Raw genomic sequence first — 7,805 nt, 5'->3', positions numbered from 1 at the left:
AAAATATTTTATAATATTATACAAATATATATTATAACATAGCATGAAAATTGGTTCTAAAGGGAACTTGGCTTTTTTAGAGAATAATTATTACGTAGCGACCAAAGGGAATTTTGCTTTTATAGAGAATGATTCTTATATAGCGATATTATTATAGAGATGTCTGGTTGTACTTATAGAAGTACATTTTGCATTTATCAATTATTTTATGGCAGTTTTATCTATCGTTTTGATGTGAAAAATGAGATTGTATTGTTTTGCCATAAGTAATTCCATATTAACATATTTTGCTGAACAATATTCGATAATAAATTTGAGTTAGATATTTATTCTAATATTTGGAGTACAAAATAAATTAAAGAAATATTTGAACTGATCCATACTTAATATTCATACCTCGCGTTTGAGCTCCAAAAAAAATTTAAACAAAGAAGTCTAATTTCGAAAGATTCCTTATATGGTATGAATGAACATAATATAGCTTATAGAACATAGAAAGATATCATATGGCACAAGAAGTTGAATACATTAGTCTATATTTTGTTTTATTGTGTAAAGGAACTAAAAATGCTTGTGAAGCACACACTCAATCACCCTGCCTATATGAATTTAAAGAACTTAAAAATACAACCAATTTAAACTAGTATTCATCTATTTTTGGTAACAAACCGAGGCTAAGGCAAGTATTAGATTCAAAGCTGATGTTAAAATGTACAAAACAGCATTGTGAAAAGCGCTCGCTTCAGCAGCGGGCAGTGTTTCACTTTTGTTGGATGAAGCGTAATAGGTGTTTGGAAGCGGCCACTTCTATCAAAATGCATGAAGCACTAGTGAAGCGTGAAGCGACTGAAGCGCTCGCTTTTGTCTTCTTCTTTAATTTTCAGCACTCTTCTTCTTCAAGTTGAAGCCCAGGTAAGTTTTCTTCTTCTTCCTCCTCCTTCTTTTTCTTCTTTTTATTTCAATGCTTAAAATTGCAGCGAAATGCTGTCAAAAAAAAATTCCTCTTCAATTCTTCATCTTTTTCTCATTGTTCTTCTTATTCCGTGCTTAAAATAGCAACGAAATGCTGCCAATTTTTTTTCCCCTTCAGCTCTTCTTTTTCTCGTTCTCCTATTTTTTTTTTTCGTTTCAGTCCTTAAAATTGAAAATGCTGCCAAAAAATTTTTTCTTCAGTTTTTCATCTTTTGTTCTTACTGCCAAAAGTATTGAACATTTGATTGGAGTTACATGTGTTGTCTATGTATTATTTATTATATTTTTTTTAAATTCCGTTTCACTTCAAAAAGCGAGCGCTTCGCTTCTTGTTTTACGCTTTAAGCGAAAATGGGCTTGTCGCTTTTCATCGCTACACGCTCTGCACAACATTGGTACAAAATAATTAATTATGCTCGTAAGTACCAAATCAAGGATCCCAATATACTGGCAGCATTCCGATTAACTCCTCAACCTGGAGTTCCACTTGAAGAAGTAAAGGGCGCGGTAGCTACCAAATCTTCTTTTGGTACGTGAACAATTATATGGATCAATAAATTCACTAGTCTCTGATCCTTATAAAGGACGATTCGAACGTACTTAATAGGAAACACATATATTCAACTGGACATTTAAGTTAGTATATTAATATTTGAATGGTGCATTTGAATCAATAAATGGTTCATAAAGGTATATTATAACAATCTCTAATACCAAATTATAAGGAAATTATAGATGTACCATTCTACTATGTTAAGACTTGTTTATTTACTAAGAAATAGTAATTTCCTTTATTTTTCTCATTTTTTCACCGATAAAATTCCTTTAAGCATGAATGTGTTTTTATATAGTATGGCTTTTCACATGGATCTTAGCATTTTTTCTTTTTTCATTTCTTTCTCTTTAGGAAATATGTTGTAGTTGTGAGCACGTGATTTTTGCCCTACAAGAGCTACTCCCACAAAAATTCAAAATAAAATGGTTGTGATTTTTTTGTATTTTGTCTGTGCATGTTTATTTCTACTTTAATTAAGAAAAATACAAAAAAAAACATGTGTTGCATGCGCATTTAGGATTTAATTTTACAATTTAGGAATTAATTAAACAGGTTTGTTTTACAAAAATGAAAAATCACCAAAAAATATGTACTTTGCATTTAAATGTCCAAATTGTGTGATTTCATATTTAATTTCATGTGATAGCTATTATTAAAAGTTAATATTTTAGCTAATTGTTAATTTTATAATTAGGATTTTTTTAGTGGGTAATTAGGAACTAAAAAAGAGAAAATAGAAAGAAAAAAAAAGGAAGAAATAAAGAGAATGTCGGATTGGGCCAGTTTGAATTAAATAGACCAGGCTCAAACCAAAATAATCCCTTACAGCCCAGTCCGAATACCCTTTTACCCGGTCCAATTAGGCTGGCAACACGACCGTCCAAACGACATCGTTTTTGCCACCCTCAATCTGGGTCGTTGATCTCACTGGATCAACGGTCCAGATCACTCCACCCTCACCCGTAACCCCATACCCGACCCGTTACCCGGATCGACCCCGACCCCAACACTAAACCAAACGACACCGTTTTGATTAGCTCTTGGATCCTAGCCGTTGATCTTAATTGATCCAATGGCCAGGATCAAAACACACCCCTCGTATATATTCCTAAAAAACCTACCCAGCCCCCCCAAAGCCTTCCCCCCTTCACCTTCGTCTCTGACCTAGAGACAGGTCCCAAACACCTGCCGCCTTCAACCACCGTGCACCGCCCACCGGAAATTGCCTCACGGCTGTTCCGGTGGTCCAAACAACCCAATCTTCACACTATAGAACCCCCTCACCCTCCTCTTTCTGAATCTACCTTCTATTGTCCTCGAATCCCAGTAGTATGCTTCGAATATCAGATCGAAAAATCAGTTAAGGACCTTAGTTCACCCGATGACCCCCAAATTAATACCCTTAGATCATCTAACCACCCCCAATCCAACACCAGTACCCGTTTGCATCGAATCATCCTCGAGCTTCTCAAATCTTTGTTTGAAGATTCGAGCAAAACCCAGACCTACCCCAATCCGCCCTAAACTCACACCCTGGCATCCTCTGACCTCCCTCATACCTGAGACACACTGGGTTCCTTTCAAACCTGGTTAGAACCGTTCGAACCCTAAAACCGAACCAAGAACCCTAGAAAAACAAAAGCTGGAATCAGTCCGAAGCGGAGAAATTTGGGTGTCCAATGGACCTTAGTCGAAGTGTTCTCAGTTGAGAACACTCGATTAAGGTCCATTCGACCTCAAAATATTCGAGTCAAGTGTTCGACCTGGGTTCGTCTAGTCTTGTCTTTGTTTAAAGTACCTCTTTCCTCCTCTCTTGTTCTTTGTGTTACGTTTAATTGTGTTTAGGTGGTTATAGTTTAGCTTCGTTTGATTGATTCCATCTTGCCCCATCAGACCTTTTTATTGGGTCCAATTTTATTATCATTTCTGCTTATTGTCATTTGTTGTATGCTGTAATGTGTTGTCAATTAGTCTGATATGTTTGAATGATAGAGTAGCGTGATAATTAGTCTGATGTTTGGTTCATTCTTGGCTGTGACCCCTCCTGTCTCGTTTGTGTTCTGAATGTTGTGTTAAAATGGGCTCGTGGGTAATATTTGAGTTTAGAATTGAGCCTGTAGGTGTCTTAAGTTCATTGAGCTGAATTTATGGTTCGTTTGTCAGCCTAAATTAGTCAACCACCTTGAAGCCCTACTGGTTGTTCCTTACTTTTGCATTCCAAATCTGATTAGGGCATATGTTGGTCAGGTTGATCTCAGTCCATCTGTTTTGCTGAGTTTAAATATGATTGTTTTCCCATTTATAGTTAGTTCAATATGTGCTGCCCTGAACCTTTAGGTTTCATTCTAAATGTCATCTGATTTAGTATCTTGAATTACTAGCTGATTTGAATTGGTTGTAGCTGTTATAACTAGTTGGATTCAGTTTAGTGAATGAGTAGGTTTGAATAGGTTGTTGATCGAAAGTTTGTATCCAGCACTTAAGGGGTTTGGGGTAGGACAGTGAATCACAAGGGTTTCAGGGGTAATTTGGGGATTTCAAAACTTGAAAAAAGAGGGTTAACTTGAGTGGACTGTCAGGAATTACCAATGTACCATTAATCTAATATATTTGTTTAAATAAAAGTTGGGAACAAAAGATAATGGTATGGGGGAGGTTTGTTAGGGAGTGATTAAATAAATATGTGCCCATAACCTTTGAATTTAAAAATAGAAAGGGACATACAATAGTGGGGAACAAACATACAATAGTGGGCAAAAGAAGGAGGATGATGGGGCAGAATGAGTTTTCTGAATTTGGTTTTTTGAGTGCTCTTAAGAGCTGGCAGGGTCGGTCTTTGCATATATCTAGAGCCATTGATAGGCAGTAAAAGGGAGAGAGAAGATTAGGATTCTGAAAATAAGAGGGGACTGTTTTTTTTTAAATCTAAGAGGTCAGAATTAAGAAAGAAAGAATTTGAGAGTTGAAAACCCGATTGCTTCATTGATTTCATTTTCCTGATCCAACATTAACACTGATCCTAAGTAACTCTAGTGCATTTTTCGAATTCATTTGACTTGTGTTGGTAGTGTTATGAGCCAATCTCTGTTTTCTGTTTGGTTCACTGATTCGTTTTGGAGTTGAATTTGCTATATTGATTCACTCAGTTGCTTTTGGTATTTCTAGGTTTTCAATTGGTTGCTCCTGAGTTTGCTGGGGTTATTTGTTAGTGTTTCCATTGGTTATAGCTGGAATTTTTCTGCTGGTTTTTAATCTGTTACCTGGGCTGTCGCATTACTGCTGTTGCTGTGTTGTTGCTACTGCTCCTGCTGACTTTTTCTTCTTCTTCCTTTGAACATTGAATTCCATGTACATATTTCGAATCACCTTTATGTAACTTGAATTGAAGTTGAAACGGAATTATGCAGCAAACCTGTACATTTGGATGCTATTTGTCGTCTTTAATTCTATAGATGTTAAATGAAGTAGATTTATCCAATATTAGCTCTGTTTTTATATTCTGTACTAATAATAGAAACGTGGTTGTATAATTTGAACTGTTTTAGGCGTGTAGATTTTTGTGACAGAATGTTAAATTATGTAGATAGCTTATGAATGTCATACCCCGTAGTAGTAATCTGAAATAAGCATGTTAAATGTTGACTCAAATTAGTAAAGTAGGATATTAAGCCAATAATTTCGCAGAATCAGTAGGTCTGCCGTATTTGAAGTTTGATTTGATGTAGTAAGGCTAAGGTCATTAACTTAATAGGCATGAGTTGATTTCGAACAAGGCTTGTTAGAGTTCCTTTAAATGTAATAGATTTTCAAAGTGTCGATTAAGTTTTAACAACTTTCGTATGCATTGGTAGTCAAGGTTGGTTCAGTTTCAAATAGTTAAAAAAAATAATAATTAGTTCCAATGGTTCAATTCATCTAATAATGTGAAGTCTAAATTAGTTAAAGAATAATTTGTTTGTTCTGATAATATTGTTTGTCAATTCCATATTTTATTTATAATTTCATTTTTTCTTTTGGTAATATTCAATTATAGAATAAGACACGAAATAATTTTCTTTTGAGCAAATTCGATCGCAATTTTGCGTTAGCATCTTTTGTAATCTAATAATTGATAAGAGGCCCGAACTTGTCAAGCATGTAATTTAATTAGCATATATTTTCTTCTTTCATTTTTGAGACGAACAAAAATAGATAATGTAGTCATTTTAAGACTATCCTTTTAAAATAAATGAGACGAGCCTCGCCGAATAAAACGCACAAACCGCGAGGCCCTCATAAATGTATATATTAAATACTTAGAATTTGGGATGAGTCGTTTAGCGAATTTCACGGCCCTCCCCAAAAATAATAACGTGTTAGTCTCTTTAGGCACGTTTTTAATAATATTACTTTCCTAAACTTGGGTGCGCATTTATGTGACCTAAATCCAAATCTCAACGGAGTCGAAACGTGTCTATGACCACGAGTACATTGATTGTGACGAGGTTCGAGATACGTTTTCACGACGTTGCAATTCTATTAAAAAATAATGATAATAAAAGCGGTTTAAACTTAATAAAAGCACACAAGTCATAACATATATTAAAATCAGATATTTAGCCATTATAACAATTTAAGCGACCGTGCTAGAACCACGGGATCCGTGGGTGCCTAACACCTTCCCTCGGGTCAACAGAATTCCTTACTTAGAATTTCTGGTTCGCAGACTTCATTTGGAAAGTCGAAAATTTTCTCGATTTGGGATTCAAAATAAACCGGTGACTTGGGACACCAAAAGCCAAACCTTTCCCAAGTGGCGAGTCTGAATTAAATAAATAATCTCATTTCGAATATTGCCACTTAAAAATGGAAAAACTCCCTCACGCATTTATTCTTCGGGGTAGGCGCGCAAAAAGGAGGTGTGACAGTAGTACAAATTTAAAAGGTAATTCAGAAATGAATTGTCGAATTATTTTTGGCAATATCTGACGATAGTATATGTTATCATAATGAAAATTGAAAAGCTTGGAAGGTAAAGTGATCTTCTAACATACCTTTTTTTTTAAAAACAAGTGTTTAGAAAATAGTGAATTTTAATTCATATTTTATAGTTCGAATAATTATATTCATATTATTTTACATGTTATTTTTAACTGTGGTCAAGTATTAACAAATAATACTCTTCCCTTTTAGACGATATATATCATTCTTCGGGATATAATGGTGTCAGTTTTTGAATTCTTTTTCTTACAAATTAATTATCTTTGAATAAGCAATATATGATTACTTTTTGAATTACGTAGATTCTTATCATAGCATTCTCATCCATTAAAATGCAACACGAAAATGTCTGTAGTGTCAATTACCCATCAAAATCTACATCTTTAATTAGAATATGAAAATAGAAGCTGACCTACAAATCAAAAAAATCGTATTTTGATTTTATATAATTGCCGTTCCCTAATTTATAATCTTATTCCCAATTCACTACTTATTAGTAACATTAATGAACACTCATCACTGTGTGGATCGGGAATGGCAATAATAAAATATAAGTGACAACATGGATTACAAGTTTATCCCATTGTTATATATTTTCCATCTTATTGTAGTATCTTGTGTTAAATAAACAAAACCCCGTAATTCCTTTCATGTATTACATTTAATACTTTTTATTTTTATTTTTCAATTTGTTTTCACCACGAGCACGTTTACAGTGCTATTGGTATTATTTTGTCAGCAGAAAACACATCATTAAATGGTGTGCCATCTAAAGAAATTCTTGTTTGGAAATATTATCCGTACAAAATACTCGACCACAATTATAATAATATAGAGTAATGTCATGCCCCAACCCTAAATTCTTTAGGAAAAATGACTGTATAATCACTCTCAAAATAATAAAAATATATATATATATATATATATATATATATATATATATATATATATTTATATACACATTCTGTTATATTACTCCCTCCGTTCACTTTTACTTGTCCACTATTGACTTTGCAAACCCTTAAGAAATAATAAATAAAGTGCATAATTTACCATGATACCGTATTAATTGGTGTGTAGTCTTAATGGATTTGAAAAATGATTTGGAATGAATAATTAATGCTAAGGGCAAAACAAGAAAAAGAAATTTTTCTCTTGATATGCGAAAGTGGACAAGTAAAATTAAAAATTTATTTTTAGAATAGTGAACAAGTAAAAGTGAACGGAGGAAGTATATATTATTGAAGTTTGATGCTGCTCAAATGAGCTAAAGTAAAGGATGGCCCAGTCAAGTCTT

The sequence above is a fragment of the Nicotiana sylvestris genome, chromosome 3 (genome assembly GCF_000393655.2).
Source record: "Nicotiana sylvestris chromosome 3, ASM39365v2, whole genome shotgun sequence".
Taxonomy (NCBI): domain Eukaryota; kingdom Viridiplantae; phylum Streptophyta; class Magnoliopsida; order Solanales; family Solanaceae; genus Nicotiana; species Nicotiana sylvestris.
This window is presented reverse-complemented; position numbering follows the sequence as displayed.